The following is a 21,165-nucleotide window of genomic DNA, read 5'->3' on the forward strand; positions in this document are numbered from 1 at the left end:
GAGGGTGTATCTGTGAGCAGGGAGTGTGTGTGGATGTGTGCAGAGAGTATATATGCATGTGCAGGGAGTGTGTGTTAATTTGAGCTGGGAATGTGTCTGAATGTGAGCAGAGAGTGTGTATGTGTGAACAGGGAGTGTGTGCGAATGTGAGCAGGGTGTGTGTGTGAATGTGAGCAGGGAGTAAGTATGTGTGAGAAGGGGGAGTGTGTGAATGTGAGAAAGGTGTGTGTGTGAATGTGAGCAGGGAGTGTGTATGTGTGAGCAGGTTTTGTGTCTGAATGTGAACAAGGAGGGTGTATCTGTGAGCAGGGAGTGTATATAGTGAGCAGAGAGTGTGTGTGAATGTCAGCAGAGAGAGTGTGTGTATGTGTGCAGAGAGTATATATGCGTGTGCAGGGAGTGTGTGTGAATTGGAGCTGGGAATGTGTCTGAATGTGAACAGGGAGTGTGTATGTGTGAGCAGGGAGTGTGTGTGAATGTGAGCAGGGTATGTATGTGAATGTGAGCAAGGAGTAGCATGTGTGAGAAGGGAGAAAGTGTGAATGTGAGAAGGGTGTGTGTGAATGTGCGCAGGGAGTGTGTATGTGTGAGCAGGGTTTGTGTGTGTATGTGAGTAAGGAGGGTGTATGTGTGAGCAGGGAGTGTATATAGTGAGCAGAGTGTGTGTGAATGTGAGCATGCAGTGTGTGTGAGCAGGGGGAGTGTTGTTGAATGTGAGCAGGGAATGCCTGTGAATGAGCAGGGTGTGTGTGTGAATATGAGCAAGGAGTACGTGTGAATGTGAGCAGGGAGTATGTATGTGTGAGCAGGGAGTGTATATGTGTGAGCAGGGAGAGTGTGTGAATGTGAGCAGGGAGTGTGTGTGAATGTGAGCAGGGAGTGCCTATGTGTGAGCAGGGAGTGTATATGTGTGAGCAGGGAGTGTGTGTGAGTGTGAGCAGAGAGTGTGTGTGATTGTGAGCAGGGAGGTTGTGTGAGCAGGGAATGTGTGTAAATGTGAACAGGGAGTGTGTCTGAATGTAAGCAGGGAGTGTGTGTGGATGTGAGCAGAGAGTATACATGCATGTGCAGGGAGTGTGTGTTAATTTGAGCAGAGAGTGTGTGTGAATGTGAGCAGGGAGTGTGTGTGAATGTGAGCAGGGAATTTGTGTGAGCAGGGAGTGTGTGTGTGAATGTGAGCAGGGAGTGTGTGTGAATGTGAGCAGGGAGTGTGTGTGTGAATGTGAGCAGGAAACGTTTGTGAATGTGAGCAGGGAGTGTATATGTTTAACCAGGGAATGTATATGTGTGAGCAGGGAGTGTGTGTGAATGTGAGCAGGGTGTGTATGTGAATGTGAGCAGGGAGTAAGCATGTGTGAGAAGGGAGAAATGTGAATGTGAGAAGGGTGTGTGTGAATGTGCGCAGGGAGTGTGTATGTGTGAGCAGGGTTTGTGTGTGTATGTGAGTAAGGAGGGTGTATGTGTGAGCAGGGAGTGTATATGTGTGAGCAGGGAGAGAGTGTGAATGTGAGCATGCAGTGTGTGTGAGCAGGGGGAGTGTTGTTGAATGTGAGCAGGGAATGTGTGTGAATGATCAGGGTGTGTTTGTGAATGTGAGCAGGGTGAGAGTGTGAATGTGAGCAGGGAGTGCGTGTTAATGTGAGCAGGGAGTGTGTATGTGTGAGCAGGAAGTGTATATGTGTGAGCAGGGATTGTGTGTGAATATGAGCAGGGAGTGTGTGAGTGTGAGCAGAGAGTGTGTGTGAATGTGAGCCGGGATGTTGTATGAGCAGGGAGTGTGTGTTAATGTGAGCAGGGAGTCTGTGTGAATGTGAGCAGGGAATGTGTGTGAATGTGAACAGGGAGTGTGTGTGAATGTGAGCAGGGAGTGTGTGTGAGCAGGGAGAGTGTGTGTGAATGTGAGCACGGAGTGTGTGTGAATGTGATCAGGGAGCATGTGTGAATGTGAGCAGGGAGTGTGTGTGAATGTGAGGAGGGAGTGAGTGTGTGGGAGCAGGGAGTGTGTGTGAATGTTTGCAGGGATTGCGTGTGAATGTTTGCAGGGAGTGCGTGTGAATGTTTGCAGGGAGTGCGTGTGAATGTGAGTAGAGAGTGTGTGAGAAAGTGAGCAGGGAGTGTGCATGTGTGAGCAGGGAGTGTATATGTGTGAGCAGGGAGAGAGTGTGAATGTGAACAGGGAGTGTGTGTGAATGTGAGCAGGGAGAGTGAATGAATGTGAGCAGGGAGTGTATATGTGTGAACAGGGAGTGTCTATGTGTGAGCAAGGAGAGTGTGTGAATGTGAGCAGAGAATTTTGTGGATGTGAGCAGGCAGTGTGTGTGTGAGCAGGAATTGTGTGTGAACGTGAGCAGGGAGTGTGTGTGAATGTGAGCAGAGCATGTACATGTCTGAGCAAGGAGTGTGTGTGAATGTGAGCAGGGAATGTGTGTGAATGAGCAGGGTGTGTTTGTGAATGTGAGCAGGGTGAGAGTGTGAATGTGAGCAGGGAGTGTGTATGTGTGAGCAGGAAGTGTATATGTGTGAGCAGGGATTGTGCGTGAATATGAGCAGGGAGTGTGTGTGTGTGAGCATGGAGTGTTTGTGTGAGCAGGCAGTGTTCGTGAATGTGAGCAGGGAGTGTGTGTGAATGTGAGCAGTGACTGTGTGTGAATGTGAGCAGAGAGTGTGTGTGATTGTGAGCGGAGAGTGTGTGTGAATGTGAGCAGGGAGGTTGTGTGAGCACAGAGTGTGTGTGAATGTGAGCAGGGTGAGAGTGTGAATGTGAGCAGGGAGTGTGTATGTGTGAGCAGGAAGTGTATATGTGTGAGCAGGGATTGTGCGTGAATATGAGCAGGGAGTGTGTGTGTGTGTGAGCATGGAGTGTTTGTGTGAGCGGGCAGTGTTCATGAATGTGAGCAGGGAGTGTGAGTGAATGTGAGCAGTGACTGTGTGTGAATGTGAGCAGAGAGTGTGTGTGATTGTGAGCAGAGAGTGTGTGTGAATGTGAGCAGGGAGGTTGTGTGAACAGGGAGTGTGTGTGAATGTGAGCAGGGAGTGTGTGTGTGAATGTGAGCAGGGAATTTGTGTGAATGTGAGCAGGGAGTGTGTATGTGTGAGCAGGGTTTGTGTCTGTGTGTGAGTAGGGAGGGTGTATGTCTGAGCAGGAGGTGTATATAGTGAGCAGAGTGTGTGTGAATGTGAGCATGCAGTGTGTGTGAGCAGGGGGAGTGTTGTTGAATGTGAGCAGGGAATGTGTGTATGTGTGAGCAGGCAGTGTGCGTGTATGTGAGCAGGGAGGGTGTCTGTGCAGGGAGTGTGTGTGTGTGAATTTGAGCAGGGAAAGTGTGTGAATGTGAGCAGAGTGTGTGTGTGAATGTGAACGGGGAGTGTGTGTGAGCAGGGGGAGTGTTGTTGAATGTGAGCAGGGAATGTGTGTGAATGAGCAGAGTGTGTTTATGAATGTGAGCAGGGTGAGAGTGTGAATGTGAGCAGGGAGTGCGTGTTAATGTGAGCAGGGAGTGTGTATGTGTGAGCAGGAAGTGTATATGTGTGAGCAGGGATTGTGTGTGAATATGAGCAGGGAGTGTGTGAGTGTGAGCAGAGAGTGTGTGTGATTGTGAGCAGAGAGTGTGTGTGAATGTGAGCCGGGATGTTGTGTGAGCAGGGAATGTGTGTTAATGTGAGCAGGGAGTCTGTGTGAATGTGAGCAGGGAATGTGTGTGAATGTGAACAGGGAGTGTGTGTGAATGTGAGCAGGGAGTATGTGTGAGCAGGGAGAGTGTGTGTGAATGTGAGCACGGAGTGTGTGTGAATGTGATCAGGGAGCATGTGTGAATGTGAGCAGGGAGTGTGTGTGAATGTGAGGAGGGAGTGAGTGTGTGGGAGCAGGGAGTGTGTGTGAATGTTTGCAGGGATTGCGTGTGAATGTTTGCAGGGAGTGCGTGTGAATGTTTGCAGGGAGTGCGTGTGAATGTGAGTAGAGAGTGTGTGAGAAAGTGAGCAGGGAGTGTGCATGTGTGAGCAGGGAGTGTATATGTGTGAGCAGGGAGAGAGTGTGAATGTGAACAGGGAGTGTGTGTGAATGTGAGCAGGGAGAGTGAATGAATGTGAGCAGGGAGTGTATATGTGTGAGCAGGGAGAGTGTGTGAATGTGAGCAGGGAGTGTGTGTGAATGTGAGCAGGGAGTGCCTATGTGTGAGCAGGGAGTGTATATGTGTGAGCAGGGAGTGTGTGTGAGTGTGAGCAGAGAGTGTGTGTGATTGTGAGCAGGGAGGTTGTGTGAGCAGGGAATGTGTGTAAATGTGAACAGGGAGTGTGTCTGAATGTAAGCAGGGAGTGTGTGTGGATGTGAGCAGAGAGTATACATGCATGTGCAGGGAGTGTGTGTTAATTTGAGCAGAGAGTGTGTGTGAATGTGAGCAGGGAGTGTGTGTGAATGTGAGCAGGGAATTTGTGTGAGCAGGGAGTGTGTGTGTGAATGTGAGCAGGGAGTGTGTGTGAATGTGAGCAGGGAGTGTGTGTGTGAATGTGAGCAGGAAACGTTTGTGAATGTGAGCAGGGAGTGTATATGTTTAACCAGGGAATGTATATGTGTGAGCAGGGAGTGTGTGTGTGAATGTGAGCAGGCAGTGTGTGTGAATGTGAGCAGGGAGTGCGTGTGAAGGTGAGCAGGGAGTGTGTGTGAATGTGAGCAGGGAGTGTGTATGAATGTGAGCAGAGAGTGCATGTGAAGGTGAGCAGGGAGTGTGTGTGAATGTGAGCAGGGAGTGTGTATGAATGTGAGCAGAGAGTGCGTGTGAAGGTGAGCAGGGAGTGTGTGTAAATGTGAGCAGGGTATGTGTGTGAATGTGAGCAGGGAGTGTGTGTGTGTGAGCAGGGAGTGTGTGTGAATGTGAGCAGAGCATGTATATGCGTGAGCAAGGAGTGTGTGCGAATGTGAGCAGGGAATGCATGTGAATGAGCAGGGAGTGCGTGTAAATGTGAGCAGGGAGTGTGTGTGTGTGAGCAGGGTGTGTATGTGAATGTGAGCAGGAAGTGCGTGTGAATGTGAGCAGGAAGTGCGTGTGAATGTGAGCAGGGAGTGTGTATGTGTGAGCAGGAAGTGAATATGTGTGAGCAAGGATTGATTGTGAATGTGAGCAGGGAGTGTGTGTGAATGTGAGCAGGGAATTTGTGTGAGCAGGGAGTGTGTGTGTGAATGTGAGCAGGGAGTGTGTGTGAATGTGAGCAGGGAGTTTGTGTGAGCAGGGAGTGTGTGTGTGAATGTGATCAGGAAACGTTTGTGAATGTGAGCAGGGAGTGTATATGTTTAACCAGGGAATGTATATGTGTGAGCAGGGAGTGTGTGTGTGAATGTGAGCAGGCAGTGTGTGTGAATGTGAGCAGGGAGTGCGTGTGAATGTGAGCAGGGAGTGTGTATGAATGTGAGCAGAGAGTGCGTGTGAAGGTGAGCAGGGAGTGTGTGTAAATGTGAGCAGTGTATGTGTGTGAATGTGAGCAGGGAGTGTGTATGTGTGAGCAGGGAGTGTGTGTGTATGTGAGCAGAGCATGTATATGCGTGAGCAAGGAGTGTGTGCGAATGTGAGCAGGGAATGCATGTGAATGAGTAGGGAGTGCGTGTAAATGTGAGCAGGGAGTGTGTGTGTGTGAGCAGGGTGTGTATGTGAATGTGAGCAGGAAGTGCGTGTGAATGTGAGCAGGAAGTGCGTGTGAATGTGAGCAGGGAGTGTGTATGTGTGAGCAGGAAGTGAATATGTGTGAGTAAGGATTGTTTGTGAATGTGAGCAGGGAGTGTTTATGTGTGAGCAGGGAGTGTTAGTGTGAGCAGGCAGTGTGCGTGAATGTGAGCAGGAAGTGCGTGTGAATGTGAGCAGGGAGTGTGTATGTGTGAGCAGGAAGTGAATATGTGTGAGCAAGGATTGTTTGTGAAAGTGAGCAGGGAGTGTTTATGTGTGAGCAGGGAGTGTTTGTGTGAGCAGGCAGTGTGCGTGAATGTGAGCAGGTAGTGTGTGTGAATGTGAGCAGGGAGGTTGTGTGAGCAGGGAGTGTGTGTTAATGTGAGCAGGGTGAGTGTGTATGAATGTGAGCAGGGAGTGTGTGTGAACAAAGAATGTGTGTGAATGTGATCAGGGAGTGTGTGTGAATGTGAGCAGGGAGTGTGCATGTTTCAGCAGGGAGTGTGTGTGAATGTGAGGAGGGAGTGAGTGTGTGGGAGCAGGGTGTGTGTGTGAATGTTTGCAGGGAGTGCGTGTGAATGTTTGCAGGGAGTGCGTGTGAATGTGAGTAGAGAGTGTGTGTGAAAGTGAGCAGGGAGTGTGCATGTGTGAGCAGGGAGTGTATATGTGTGAGCAGGGAGAGAGTGTGAATGTGAACAGGGATTGTGTGTGAATGTGAGAGGTGAATGTGTATGAATGTGAGCAGCGTGTGTGAATGTGAGCAGGGAGTGTGTGTGAATGTGAGCAGGGAGTTTGTGTGAGCAGGGAGTGTGTGTGTGAATGTGAGCAGGAAACGTTTGTGAATGTGAGCAGGGAGTGTATATGTTTAACCAGGGAATGTATATGTGTGAGCAGGGAGTGTGTGTGTGAATGTGAGCAGGCAGTGTGTGTGAATGTGAGCAGGGAGTGCGTGTGAAGGTGAGCAGGGAGTGTGTGTGAATGTGAGCAGGGAGTGTGTATGAATGTGAGCAGAGAGTGCGTGTGAAGGTGAGCAGGGAGTGTGTGTGAATGTGAGCAGGGAGTGTGTATGAATGTGAGCAGAGAGTGTGTGTGAAGGTGAGCAGGGAGTGTGTGTAAATGTGAGCAGGGTATGTGTGTGAATGTGAGCAGAGCATGTATATGCGTGAGCAAGGAGTGTGTGCGAATGTGAGCAGGGAATGCATGTGAATGAGCAGGGAGTGCGTGTAAATGTGAGCAGGGAGTGTGTGTGTGTGAGCAGGGTGTGTATGTGAATGTGAGCAGGAAGTGCATGTGAATGTGAGCAGGAAGTGCGTGTGAATGTGAGCAGGGAGTGTGTATGTGTGAGCAGGAAGTGAATATGTGTGAGCAAGGATTGATTGTGAATGTGAGCAGGGAGTGTGTGTGAATGTGAGCAGGGAATTTGTGTGAGCAGGGAGTGTGTGTGTGAATGTGAGCAGGGAGTGTGTGTGAATGTGAGCAGGGAGTTTGTGTGAGCAGGGAGTGTGTGTGTGAATGTGATCAGGAAACGTTTGTGAATGTGAGCAGGGAGTGTATATGTTTAACCAGGGAATGTATATGTGTGAGCAGGGAGTGTGTGTGTGAATGTGAGCAGGCAGTGTGTGTGAATGTGAGCAGGGAGTGCGTGTGAATGTGAGCAGGGAGTGTGTGTGAATGTGAGCAGGGAGTGTGTATGAATGTGAGCAGAGAGTGCGTGTGAAGGTGAGCAGGGAGTGTGCGTAAATGTGAGCAGGGTATGTGTGTGAATGTGAGCAGGGAGTGTGTATGTGTGAGCAGGGAGTGTGTGTGAATGTGAGCAGAGCATGTATATGCGTGAGCAAGGAGTGTGTGCGAATGTGAGCAGGGAATGCATGTGAATGAGCAGGGAGTGCGTGTAAATGTGAGCAGGAAGTGCGTGTGAATGTGAGCAGGGAGTGTGTATGTGTGAGCAGGAAGTGAATATGTGTGAGCAAGGATTGTTTGTGAAAGTGAGCAGGGAGTGTTTATGTGTGAGCAGGGAGTGTTTGTGTGAGCAGGCAGTGTGCGTGAATGTGAGCAGGTAGTGTGTGTGAATGTGAGCAGGGAGGTTGTGTGAGCAGGGAGTGTGTGTTAATGTGAGCAGGGTGAGTGTGTATGAATGTGAGCAGGGAGTGTGTGTGAATGTGATCAGGGAGTGTGTGTGAATGTGAGCAGGGAGTGTGCATGTTTCAGCAGGGAGTGTGTGTGAATGTTTGCAGGGAGTGCGTGTGAATGTTTGCAGGGAGTGCGTGTGAATGTGAGTAGAGAGTGTGTGTGAAAGTGAGCAGGGAGTGTGCATGTGTGAGCAGGGAGTGTATATGTGTGAGCAGGGAGAGAGTGTGAATGTGAACAGGGATTGTGTGTGAATGTGAGAGGTGAATGTGTATGAATGTGAGCAGCGTGTGTGAATGTGAGCAGGGAATGTGTGTGAATGTGAGCAGTGATTTTGTATGTGTGATCAGGGTTTGTGTCTGAATGTGAACAGGGAGGGTGTATCTGTGAGCAGGGAGTGTGTGTGGATGTGTGCAGAGAGTATATATGCATGTGCAGGGAGTGTGTGTTAATTTGAGCTGGGAATGTGTCTGAATGTGAGCAGAGAGTGTGTATGTGTGAACAGGGAGTGTGTGCGAATGTGAGCAGGGTGTGTGTGTGAATGTGAGCAGGGAGTAAGTATGTGTGAGAAGGGGGAGTGTGTGAATGTGAGAAAGGTGTGTGTGTGAATGTGAGCAGGGAGTGTGTATGTGTGAGCAGGTTTTGTGTCTGAATGTGAACAAGGAGGGTGTATCTGTGAGCAGGGAGTGTATATAGTGAGCAGAGAGTGTGTGTGAATGTCAGCAGAGAGAGTGTGTGTATGTGTGCAGAGAGTATATATGCGTGTGCAGGGAGTGTGTGTGAATTGGAGCTGGGAATGTGTCTGAATGTGAACAGGGAGTGTGTATGTGTGAGCAGGGAGTGTGTGTGAATGTGAGCAGGGTGTGTATGTGAATGTGAGCAGGGAGTAAGCATGTGTGAGAAGGGAGAAATGTGAATGTGAGAAGGGTGTGTGTGAATGTGCGCAGGGAGTGTGTATGTGTGAGCAGGGTTTGTGTGTGTATGTGAGTAAGGAGGGTGTATGTGTGAGCAGGGAGTGTATATGTGTGAGCAGGGAGAGAGTGTGAATGTGAGCATGCAGTGTGTGTGAGCAGGGGGAGTGTTGTTGAATGTGAGCAGGGAATGTGTGTGAATGATCAGGGTGTGTTTGTGAATGTGAGCAGGGTGAGAGTGTGAATGTGAGCAGGGAGTGCGTGTTAATGTGAGCAGGGAGTGTGTATGTGTGAGCAGGAAGTGTATATGTGTGAGCAGGGATTTTGTGTGAATATGAGCAGGGAGTGTGTGAGTGTGAGCAGAGAGTGTGTGTGAATGTGAGCCGGGATGTTGTATGAGCAGGGAGTGTGTGTTAATGTGAGCAGGGAGTCTGTGTGAATGTGAGCAGGGAATGTGTGTGAATGTGAACAGGGAGTGTGTGTGAATGTGAGCAGGGAGTGTGTGTGAGCAGGGAGAGTGTGTGTGAATGTGAGCACAGAGTGTGTGTGAATGTGATCAGGGAGCATGTGTGAATGTGAGCAGGGAGTGTGTGTGAATGTGAGGAGGGAGTGAGTGTGTGGGAGCAGGGAGTGTGTGTGAATGTTTGCAGGGATTGCGTGTGAATGTTTGCAGGGAGTGCGTGTGAATGTTTGCAGGGAGTGCGTGTGAATGTGAGTAGAGAGTGTGTGAGAAAGTGAGCAGGGAGTGTGCATGTGTGAGCAGGGAGTGTATATGTGTGAGCAGGGAGAGAGTGTGAATGTGAACAGGGAGTGTGTGTGAATGTGAGCAGGGAGAGTGAATGAATGTGAGCAGGGAGTGTATATGTGTGAACAGGGAGTGTCTATGTGTGAGCAAGGAGAGTGTGTGAATGTGAGCAGAGAATTTTGTGGATGTGAGCAGGCAGTGTGTGTGTGAGCAGGAAATGTGTGTGAACGTGAGCAGGGAGTGTGTGTGAATGTGAGCAGAGCATGTACATGTCTGAGCAAGGAGTGTGTGTGAATGTGAGCAGGGAATGTGTGTGAATGAGCAGGGTGTGTTTGTGAATGTGAGCAGGGTGAGAGTGTGAATGTGAGCAGGGAGTGTGTATGTGTGAGCAGGAAGTGTATATGTGTGAGCAGGGATTGTGCGTGAATATGAGCAGGGAGTGTGTGTGTGTGAGCATGGAGTGTTTGTGTGAGCAGGCAGTGTTCGTGAATGTGAGCAGGGAGTGTGTGTGAATGTGAGCAGTGACTGTGTGTGAATGTGAGCAGAGAGTGTGTGTGATTGTGAGCGGAGAGTGTGTGTGAATGTGAGCAGGGAGGTTGTGTGAGCACAGAGTGTGTGTGAATGTGAGCAGGGTGAGAGTGTGAATGTGAGCAGGGAGTGTGTATGTGTGAGCAGGAAGTGTATATGTGTGAGCAGGGATTGTGCGTGAATATGAGCAGGGAGTGTGTGTGTGTGAGCATGGAGTGTTTGTGTGAGCGGGCAGTGTTCATGAATGTGAGCAGGGAGTGTGAGTGAATGTGAGCAGTGACTGTGTGTGAATGTGAGCAGAGAGTGTGTGTGATTGTGAGCAGAGAGTGTGTGTGAATGTGAGCAGGGAGGTTGTGTGAACAGGGAGTGTGTGTGAATGTGAGCAGGGAGTGTGTGTGTGAATGTGAGCAGGGAATTTGTGTGAATGTGAGCAGGGAGTGTGTATGTGTGAGCAGGGTTTGTGTCTGTGTGTGAGTAGGGAGGGTGTATGTCTGAGCAGGAGGTGTATATAGTGAGCAGAGTGTGTGTGAATGTGAGCATGCAGTGTGTGTGAGCAGGGGGAGTGTTGTTGAATGTGAGCAGGGAATGTGTGTATGTGTGAGCAGGCAGTGTGCGTGTATGTGAGCAGGGAGGGTGTCTGTGCAGGGAGTGTGTGTGTGTGAATTTGAGCAGGGAAAGTGTGTGAATGTGAGCAGAGTGTGTGTGTGAATGTGAACGGGGAGTGTGTGTGAGCAGGGGGAGTGTTGTTGAATGTGAGCAGGGAATGTGTGTGAATGAGCAGAGTGTGTTTATGAATGTCAGCAGGGTGAGAGTGTGAATGTGAGCAGGGAGTGCGTGTTAATGTGAGCAGGGAGTGTGTATGTGTGAGCAGGAAGTGTATATGTGTGAGCAGGGATTGTGTGTGAATATGAGCAGGGAGTGTGTGAGTGTGAGCAGAGAGTGTGTGTGATTGTGAGCAGAGAGTGTGTGTGAATGTGAGCCGGGATGTTGTGTGAGCAAGGAATGTGTGTTAATGTGAGCAGGGAGTCTGTGTGAATGTGAGCAGGGAATGTGTGTGAATGTGAACAGGGAGTGTGTGTGAATGTGAGCAGGGAGTATGTGTGAGCAGGGAGAGTGTGTGTGAATGTGAGCACGGAGTGTGTGTGAATGTGATCAGGGAGCATGTGTGAATGTGAGCAGGGAGTGTGTGTGAATGTGAGGAGGGAGTGAGTGTGTGGGAGCAGGGAGTGTGTGTGAATGTTTGCAGGGAGTGCGTGTGAATGTTTGCAGGGAGTGCGTGTGAATGTTTGCAGGGAGTGCGTGTGAATGTGAGTAGAGAGTGTGTGAGAAAGTGAGCAGGGAGTGTGCATGTGTGAGCAGGGAGTGTATATGTGTGAGCAGGGAGAGAGTGTGAATGTGAACAGGGAGTGTGTGTGAATGTGAGCAGGGAGAGTGAATGAATGTGAGCAGGGAGTGTATATGTGTGAACAGGGAGTGTCTATGTGTGAGCAAGGAGAGTGTGTGAATGTGAGCAGAGAATGTTTGTGGATGTGAGCAGGCAGTGTGTGTGTGAGCAGGAAATGTGTGTGAACGTGAGCAGGGAGTGTGTGTGAATGTGAGCAGAGCATGTACATGTCTGAGCAAGGAGTGTGTGTGAATGTGAGCAGGGAATGTGTGTGAATGAGCAGGGTGTGTTTGTGAATGTGAGCAGGGTGAGAGTGTGAATGTGAGCAGGGAGTGTGTATGTGTGAGCAGGAAGTGTATATGCGTGAGCAGGGATTGTGCGTGAATATGAGCAGGGAGTGTGTGTGTGTGAGCATGGAGTGTTTGTGTGAGCAGGCAGTGTTCGTGAATGTGAGCAGGGAGTGTGTGTGAATGTGAGCAGGGAGTGTGTGTGAATGTGAGCAGGGAGTGTGAGTGAATGTGAGCAGTGACTGTGTGTGAATGTGAGCAGAGAGTGTGTGTGATTGTGAGCGGAGAGTGTGTGTGAATGTGAGCAGGGAGGTTGTGTGAGCACAGAGTGTGTGTGAATGTGAGCAGGGTGAGAGTGTGAATGTGAGCAGGGAGTGTGTATGTGTGAGCAGGAAGTGTATATGTGTGAGCAGGGATTGTGCGTGAATATGAGCAGGGAGTGTGTGTGTGTGAGCATGGAGTGTTTGTGTGAGCAGGCAGTGTTCGTGAATGTGAGCAGGGAGTGTGTGTGAATGTGAGCAGGGAGTGTGTGTGTGTGAGCATGGAGTGTTTGTGTGAGCGGGCAGTGTTCATGAATGTGAGCAGGGAGTGTGAGTGAATGTGAGCAGTGACTGTGTGTGAATGTGAGCAGAGAGTGTGTGTGATTGTGAGCAGAGAGTGTGTGTGAATGTGAGCAGGGAGGTTGTGTGAACAGGGAGTGTGTGTGAATGTGAGCAGGGAGTGTGTGTGTGAATGTGAGCAGGGAATTTGTGTGAATGTGAGCAGGGAGTGTGTATGTGTGAGCAGGGTTTGTGTCTGTGTGTGAGTAGGGAGGGTGTATATAGTGAGCAGAGTGTGTGTGAATGTGAGCATGCAGTGTGTGTGAGCAGGGGGAGTGTTGTTGAATGTGAGCAGGGAATGTGTGTATGTGTGAGCAGGCAGTGTGCGTGTATGTGAGCAGGGAGGGTGTCTGTGCAGGGAGTGTGTGTGTGTGAATTTGAGCAGGGAAAGTGTGTGAATGTGAGCAGGGAGCGTGTGTGAATGTGAGCAGAGTGTGTGTGTGAATGTGAACGGGGAGTGTGTGTGAGCAGGGGGAGTGTTGTTGAATGTGAGCAGGGAATGTGTGTGAATGAACAGGGAGTGTTTGTGAATGTGAGCAGGGTGAGAGTGTGAATGTGAGCAGGGAGTGCGTGTTAATGTGAGCAGGGAGTGTGTATGTGTGAGCAGGAAGTGTATATGTGTGAGCAGGGATTGTGTGTGAATATGAGCAGGGAGTGTGTGAGTGTGAGCAGAGAGTGTGTGTAATTGTGAGCAGAGAGTGTGTGTGAATGTGAGCCGGGATGTTGTGTGAGCAGGGAGTGTGTGTTAATGTGAGCAGGGAGTCTGTGTGAATGTGAGCAGGGAATGTGTGTGAATGTGAACAGGGAGTGTGTGTGAATGTGAGCAGGGAGTGTGTGTGAGCAGGGAGAGTGTGTGTGAATGTGAGCACGGAGTGTGTGTGAATGTGATCAGGGAGCATGTGTGAATGTGAGCAGGGAGTGTGTGTGAATGTGAGGAGGGAGTGAGTGTGTGGGAGCAGGGAGTGTGTGTGAATGTTTGCAGGGAGTGCGTGTGAATGTTTGCAGGGAGTGCGTGTGAATGTTTGCAGGGAGTGCGTGTGAATGTGAGTGAGAGTGTGTGAGAAAGTGAGCAGGGAGGGTGCATGTGTGAGCAGGGAGTGTATATGTGTGAGCAGGGAGAGAGTGTGAATGTGAACAGGGAGTGTGTGTGAATGTGAGCAGGGAGTGTATATGTGTGAACAGGGAGTGTCTATGTGTGAGCAAGGAGAGTGTGTGAATGTGAGCAGAGAATGTTTGTGGATGTGAGCAGGCAGTGTGTGTGTGAGCAGGAAATGTGTGTGAACGTGAGCAGGGACAGTGTGTGAATGTGAGCAGAGCATGTACATATCTGAGCAAGGAGTGTGTGTGAATGTGAGCAGGGAATGTGTGTGAATGAGCAGGGTGTGTTTGTGAATGTGAGCAGGGTGAGAGTGTGAATGTGAGCAGGGAGTGTGTATGTGTGAGCAGGAAGTGTATATGTGTGAGCAGGGATTGTGCGTGAATATGAGCAGGGAGTGTGTGTGTGTGAGCATGGAGTGTTTGTGTGAGCAGGCAGTGTTCGTGAATGTGAGCAGGGAGTGTGTGTGAATGTGAGCAGGGAGTGTGTGTGAATGTGAGCAGGGAGTGTGAGTGAATGTGAGCAGTGACTGTGTGTGAATGTGAGCAGGGAGGTTGTGTGAGCACGGAGTGTGTGTGAATGTGAGCAGGGTGAGAGTGTGAATGTGAGCAGGGAGTGTGTATGTGTGAGCAGGAAGTGTATATGTGTGAGCAGGGATTTGCGTGAATATGAGCAGGGAGTGTGTGTGTGTGAGCATGGAGTGTTTGTGTGAGCGGGCAGTGTTCATGAATGTGAGCAGGGAGTGTGAGTGAATGTGAGCAGTGACTGTGTGTGAATGTGAGCAGAGAGTGTGTGTGATTGTGAGCAGAGAGTGTGTGTGAATGTGAGCAGGGAGGTTGTGTGAACAGGGAGTGTGTGTGAATGTGAGCAGGGAGTGTGTGTGTGAATGTGAGCAGGGAATTTGTGTGAATGTGAGCAGGGAGTGTGTATGTGTGAGCAGGGTTTGTGTCTGTGTGTGAGTAGGGAGGGTGTATATAGTGAGCAGAGTGTGTGTGAATGTGAGCATGCAGTGTGTGTGAGCAGGGGGAGTGTTGTTGAATGTGAGCAGGGAATGTGTGTATGTGTGAGCAGGCAGTGTGCGTGTATGTGAGCAGGGAGGGTGTCTGTGCAGGGAGTGTGTGTGTGTGAATTTGAGCAGGGAAAGTGTGTGAATGTGAGCAGGGAGCGTGTGTGAATGTGAGCAGAGTGTGTGTGTGAATGTGAACGGGGAGTGTGTGTGAGCAGGGGGAGTGTTGTTGAATGTGAGCAGGGAATGTGTGTGAATGAACAGGGAGTGTTTGTGAATGTGAGCAGGGTGAGAGTGTGAATGTGAGCAGGGAGTGCGTGTTAATGTGAGCAGGGAGTGTGTATGTGTGAGCAGGAAGTGTATATGTGTGAGCAGGGATTGTGTGTGAATATGAGCAGGGAGTGTGTGAGTGTGAGCAGAGGGAGTGTGTAATTGTGAGCAGAGAGTGTGTGTGAATGTGAGCCGGGATGTTGTGTGAGCAGGGAGTGTGTGTTAATGTGAGCAGGGAGTCTGTGTGAATGTGAGCAGGGAATGTGTGTGAATGTGAACAGGGAGTGTGTGTGAATGTGAGCAGGGAGTGTGTGTGAGCAGGGAGAGTGTGTGTGAATGTGAGCAGGAGTGGTGTGAATGTGACAGGGAGTGTGTGAATGTGAGCAGGGAGTGTGTGTGAAGTGGGAGGGGTGAGGGAGCAGGGAGTGTGTGTGAATTGCAGGGAGTGGTGTGAATGTGCAGGGAGTGGTGTGATGTGCAGGGAGTGGTGTGAATGTGAGCAGAGAGTGTGTGAGAAAGTGAGCAGGGAGTGTTGTGTGAGCAGGGAGTGGTGTGAATGTGAGCAGGGAGGGTGTGAATGTGACAGGGAGTGTGTGTGAATGTGAGCAGGGAGTGTATATGTGTGAGCAGGGAGTGTTATGTGTGAGCAGGAGAGTGTGTGATGTGATGTGAGCAGGAGTGTGTGAATGTGACAGGAATATGTTGTGATGTGAGCAGCAGTGTGGAGTGTGTGTGAATGTGAGGAGAGTGAGTGTGTGAGCAGGGTTTGTGATGTGAGGGAGTGCGTGTATGAGCAGGGAATGTGTGTGAACGTGAGCAGGGACAGTGTGTGAATGTGAGCAGAGCATGTACATATCTGAGCAAGGAGTGTGTGTGAATGTGAGCAGGGAATGTGTGTGAATGAGCAGGGTGTGTTTGTGAATGTGAGCAGGGTGAGAGTGTGAATGTGAGCAGGGAGTGTGTATGTGTGAGCAGGAAGTGTATATGTGTGAGCAGGGATTGTGCGTGAATATGAGCAGGGAGTGTGTGTGTGTGAGCATGGAGTGTTTGTGTGAGCAGGCAGTGTTCGTGAATGTGAGCAGGGAGTGTGTGTGAATGTGAGCAGGGAGTGTGTGTGAATGTGAGCAGGGAGTGTGTGTGAATGTGAGCAGGGAGTGTGTATGAATGTGAGCAGGGAGGTTGTGTGAGCACGGAGTGTGTGTGAATGTGAGCAGGGTGAGAGTGTGAATGTGAGCAGGGAGTGTGTATGTGTGAGCAGGAAGTGTATATGTGTGAGCAGGGATTGTGCGTGAATATGAGCAGGGAGTGTGTGTGTGTGAGCATGGAGTGTTTGTGTGAGCGGGCAGTGTTCATGAATGTGAGCAGGGAGTGTGAGTGAATGTGAGCAGTGACTGTGTGTGAATGTGAGCAGAGAGTGTGTGTGATTGTGAGCAGAGAGTGTGTGTGAATGTGAGCAGGGAGGTTGTGTGAACAGGGAGTGTGTGTGAATGTGAGCAGGGAGTGTGTTTGTGAATGTGAGCAGGGAATTTGTGTGAATGTGAGCAGGGAGTGTGTATGTGTGAGCAGGGTTTGTGTCTGTGTGTGAGTTGGGAGGGTGTATGTCTGAGCAGGAGGTGTATATAGTGAGCAGAGTGTGTGTGAATGTGAGCATGCAATGTGTGTGAGCAGGGGGAGTGTTGTTGAATGTGAGCAGGGAATGTGTGTATGTGTGAGCAGGCAGTGTGCGTGTATGTGAGCAGGGAGGGTGTCTGTGCAGGGAGTGTGTGTGTGTGAATTTGAGCAGGGAAAGTATGTGAATGTGAGCAGGGAGCGTGTGTGAATGTGAGCAGAGTGTGTGTGTGAATGTGAACGGGGAGTGTGTGTGAGCAGGGGGAGTGTTGTTGAATGTGAGCAGGGAATGTGTGTGAATGAGCAGGGAGTGTTTGTGAATGTGAGCAGGGTGAGAGTGTGAATGTGAGCAGGGAGTGCGTGTTAATGTGAGCAGGGAGTGTGTATGGGTGAGCAGGGATTGTGTGTGAATATGAGCAGGGAGTGTGTGAGTGTGAGCAGAGAGTGTGTGTAATTGTGAGCAGAGAGTGTGTGTGAATGTGAGCCGGGATGTTGTGTGAGCAGGGAGTGTGTGTTAATGTGAGCAGGGAGTGTGTGTGAATGTGAGCAGGGAATGTGTGTGAATGTGAACAGGGAGTGTGTGTGAATGTGAGCAGGGAGTGTGTGTGTGTGAGCAGGGAGAGTGTGTGTGAATGTGAGCACGGAGTGTGTGTGAATGTGATCAGGGAGCATGTGTGAATGTGAGCAGGGAGTGTGTGTGAATGTTTGCAGGGAGTGCGTGTGAATGTTTGCAGGGAGTGCGTGTGAATGTGAGTAGAGAGTGTGTGAGAAAGTGAGCAGGGAGTGTGCATGTGTGAGCAGGGAGTGTATATGTGTGAGCAGGGAGAGAGTGTGAATGTGAACAGGGAGTGTGTGTGAATGTGAGAAGGGGAGGGAGAGTGAATGAATGTGAGCAGGGAGTGTATATGTGTGAACAGGGAGTGTCTATGTGTGAGCAAGGAGAGTGTGTGAATGTGTGCAGAGAATGTTTGTGGATGTGAGCAGGCAGTGTGAGCAGGGAGGTTGTGTGAACAGGGAGTGTGTGTGAATGTGAGCAGGGAGTGTGTGTGTGAATGTGAGCAGGGAATTTGTGTGAATGTGAGCAGGGAGTGTGTATGTGTGAGCAGGGTTTGTGTCTGTGTGTGAGTAGGGAGGGTGTATATAGTGAGCAGAGTGTGTGTGAATGTGAGCATGCAGTGTGTGTGAGCAGGGGGAGTGTTGTTGAATGTGAGCAGGGAATTTGTGTATGTGTGAGCAGGCAGTGTGCGTGTATGTGAGCAGGGAGGGTGTCTGTGCAGGGAGTGTGTGTGTGTGAATTTGAGCAGGGAAAGTGTGTGAATGTGAGCAGGGAGCGTGTGTGAATGTGAGCAGAGTGTGTGTGTGAATGTGAACGGGGAGTGTGTGTGAGCAGGGGGAGTGTTGTTGAATGTGAGCAGGGAATGTGTGTGAATGAGCAGGGTGTGTCTGTGAATGTGAGCAGGGTGAGAGTGTGAATGTGAGCAGGGAGTGCATGTTAATGTGAGCAGGGAGTGTGTATGTGTGTATGTGTGAGCAGGAAGTGTATATGTGTGAGCAGGGATTGTGTGTGAATATGAGCAGGGAGTGTGTGAGTGTGAGCAGAGAGTGTGTGTGAATGTGAGCCGGGATGTTGTGTGAGCAGGGAGTGTGTGTTAATGTGAGCAGGGAGTCTGTGTGAATGTGAGCAGGGAATGTGTGTGAATGTGAACAGGGAGTGTGTGTGAATGTGAGCAGGGAGTGTGTGTGAGCAGGGAGAGTGTGTGTGAATGTGAGCACGGAGTGTGTGTGAATGTGATCAGGGAGCATGTGTGAATGTGAGCAGGGAGTGTGTGTGAATGTGAGGAGGGAGTGAGTGTGTGGGAGCAGGGAGTCTGTGTGAATGTTTGCAGGGAGTGCGTGTGAATGTGAGTAGAGAGTGTGTGAGAAAGTGAGCAGGGAGTGTGCATGTGTGAGCAGGGAGTGTATATGTGTGAGCAGGGAGAGAGTGTGAATGTGAACAGGGAGTGTGTGTGAATGTGAGAAGGGAGAGTGAATGAATGTGAGCAGGGAGTGTATATGTGTGAACAGGGAGTGTCTATGTGTGAGCAAGGAGAGTGTGTGAATGTGTGCAGAGAATGTTTGTGGATGTGAGCAGGCAGTGTGTGTGTGAGCAGGAAATGTGTGTGAACGTGAGCAGGGAGAGTGTGTGAATGTGAGCAGAGCATGTACATATCTGAGCAAGGAGTGTGTGTGAATGTGAGCAGGGAATGTGTGTGAATGAGCAGGGTGTGTTTGTGAATGTGAGCAGGGTGAGAGTGTGAATGTGAGCAGGGAGTGTGTATGTGTGAGCAGGGAGTGTATATGTGTGAGCAGGGATTGTGCGTGAATATGAGCAGGGAGTGTGTGTGTGTGAGCATGGAGTGTTTGTGTGAGCAGGCAGTGTTCGTGAATGTGAGCAGGGAGTGTGTGTGAATGTGAGCAGGGAGTGTGTGTGAATGTGAGCAGGGAGTGTGAGTGAATGTGAGCAGTGACTGTGTGTGAATATGAGCAGGGAGGTTGTGTGAGCACGGAGTGTGTGTGAATGTGAGCAGGGTGAGAGTGTGAATGTGAGCAGGGAGTGTGTATGTGTGAGCAGGAAGTGTATATGTGTGAGCAGGGATTGTGCGTGAATATGAGCAGGGAGTGTGTGTGTGTGAGCATGGAGTGTTTGTGTGAGCGGGCAGTGTTCATGAATGTGAGCAGGGAGTGTGAGTGAATGTGAGCAGTGACTGTGTGTGAATGTGAGCAGAGAGTGTGTGTGATTGTGAGCAGAGAATGTGTGTGAATGTGAGCAGGGAGGTTGTGTGAACAGGGAGTGTGTGTGTGAATGTGAGCAGGGAATTTGTGTGAATGTGAGCAGGGAGTGTGTATGTGTGAGCAGGGTTTGTGTCAGTGTGTGAGTAGGGAGGGTGTATGTCTGAGCAGGAGGTGTATATAGTGAGCAGAGTGTGTGTGAATGTGAGCATGCAGTGTGTGTGAGCAGGGGGAGTGTTGTTGAATGTGAGCAGGGAATGTGTGTATGTGTCAGCAGGCAGTGTGCGTGTATGTGAGCAGGGAGGGTGTCTGTGCAGGGAGTGTGTGTGTGTGAATTTGTGAAGGGAAAGTGTGTGAATGTGAGCAGGGAGCGTGTGTGAATGTGAGCAGAGTGTGTGTGTGAATGTGAACGGGGAGTGTGTGTGAGCAGGGGGAGTGTTGTTGAATGTGAGCAGGGAATGTGTGTGAATGAGCAGGGTGTGTCTGTGAATGTGAGCAGGGTGAGAGTGTGAATGTGAGCAGGGAGTGCATGTTAATATGAGCAGGGAGTGTGTATGTGTGAGCAGGAAGTGTATATGTGTGAGCAGGGATTGTGTGTGAATATGAGCAGGGAGTGTGTGAGTGTGAGCAGAGAGTGTGTGTGATTGTGAGCAGAGAGTGTGTGTGAATGTGAGCAGGGATGTTGTGTGAGCAGGGAGTGTGTGTTAATGTGAGCAGGCAGTCTGTGTGTGAATGTGAGCAGGGAATGTGTGTGAATGTGAACAGAGAGTGTGTGTGAATGTGAGCAGGGAGTGTGTATGTTTCAGCAGGGAGTGAGTGTGAAGGTGAGCACGGAGTGTGTGTGTATGTGAGCAGGGAGCATGTGTGAATGTGAGCAGGGAGTGTGTGTGAATGTGAGGAGCGAGTGAGTGTGTGGGAGCAGGGAGTCTGTGTGAATGTTTGCAGGGAGTGCGTGTGAATGTTTGCAGGGAGTGCGTGTGAATGTGAGTAGAGAGTGTGTGAGAAAGTGAGCAGGGAGTGTGCATGTGTGAGCAGGGAGTGTATATGTGTGAGCAGGGAGAGAGTGTGAATGTGAACAGGGAGTGTGTGTGAATGTGAGCAGGGAATGTGTGTGAATGAGCAGGGTGTGTTTGTGAATGTGAGCAGGGTGAGAGTGTGAATGTGAGCAGGGAGTGCATGTTAATGTGAGCAGGGAGTGTGTATGTGTGAGCAGGAAGTGTATATGTGTGAGCAGGGATTGTGTGTGAATATGAGCAGGGAGTGTGTGTGAATGTGAGCAGGGAGTGTGAGTGAATGTGAGCAGTGACTGTGTGTGAATGTGAGCAGGGAGGGTGTGTGAGCACGGAGTGTGTGTGAATGTGAGCAGGGTGAGAGTGTGAATGTGAGCAGGGAGTGTGTATGTGTGAGCAGGAAGTGTATATGTGTGAGCAGGGAGTGTGTGTGAATGTGAGCAGAGAGTGTGTGGGTGTGAGCATGGAGTGTTTGTGTGAGCAGGCAGTGTTCGTGAATGTGAGCAGGGAGTGTGTGTGAATGTGAGCAGGGAGTGTGCGTGAATGTGAGCAGGGAGTGTGAGTGAATGTGAGCAGTGACTGTGTGTGAATGTGAGATGAGAGTGTGTGTGATTGTGAGCGGAGAGTGTGTGTGAATGTGAGCAAGGAGGTTGTGTGAGCACGGAGTGTGTGTGAATGTGAGCAGGAAGTGTATATGTGTGAGCAGGGAGTATGTATGTGTGAGCATGGAGTGTATATGTGTGAGCAGGGAGTGTGTGTGAATGTGAGCAGGGAGTGTGTGTGAATGTGAGCAGAGAGTGTGTGGGTGTGAGCATGGAGTGTTTGTGTGAGCAGGCAGTGTTCGTGAATGTGAGCAGGGAGTGTGTGTGAATATGAGCAGGGAGTGTGTGTGTGTGAGCATGGAGTGTTTGTGTGAGTGGGCAGTGTTCATGAATGTGAGCAGGGAGTGTGAGTGAATGTGAGCAGTGACTGTGTGTGAATGTGAGCAGAGAGTGTGTGTGATTGTGAGCAGAGAGTGTGTGTGAATGTGAGCAGGGAGGTTGTGTGAACAGGGAGTGTGTGTGAATGTGAGCAGGGAGTGTGTGTGTGAATGTGAGCAGGGAATTTGCGTGAATGTGAGCAGGGAGTGTGTATGTGTGTGCAGGGTTTGTGTCTGTGTGTGAGTAGGGAG

This window comes from Mobula hypostoma, chromosome 5, assembly GCF_963921235.1.
Source record: "Mobula hypostoma chromosome 5, sMobHyp1.1, whole genome shotgun sequence".
NCBI classification, from domain to species: domain Eukaryota; kingdom Metazoa; phylum Chordata; class Chondrichthyes; order Myliobatiformes; family Myliobatidae; genus Mobula; species Mobula hypostoma.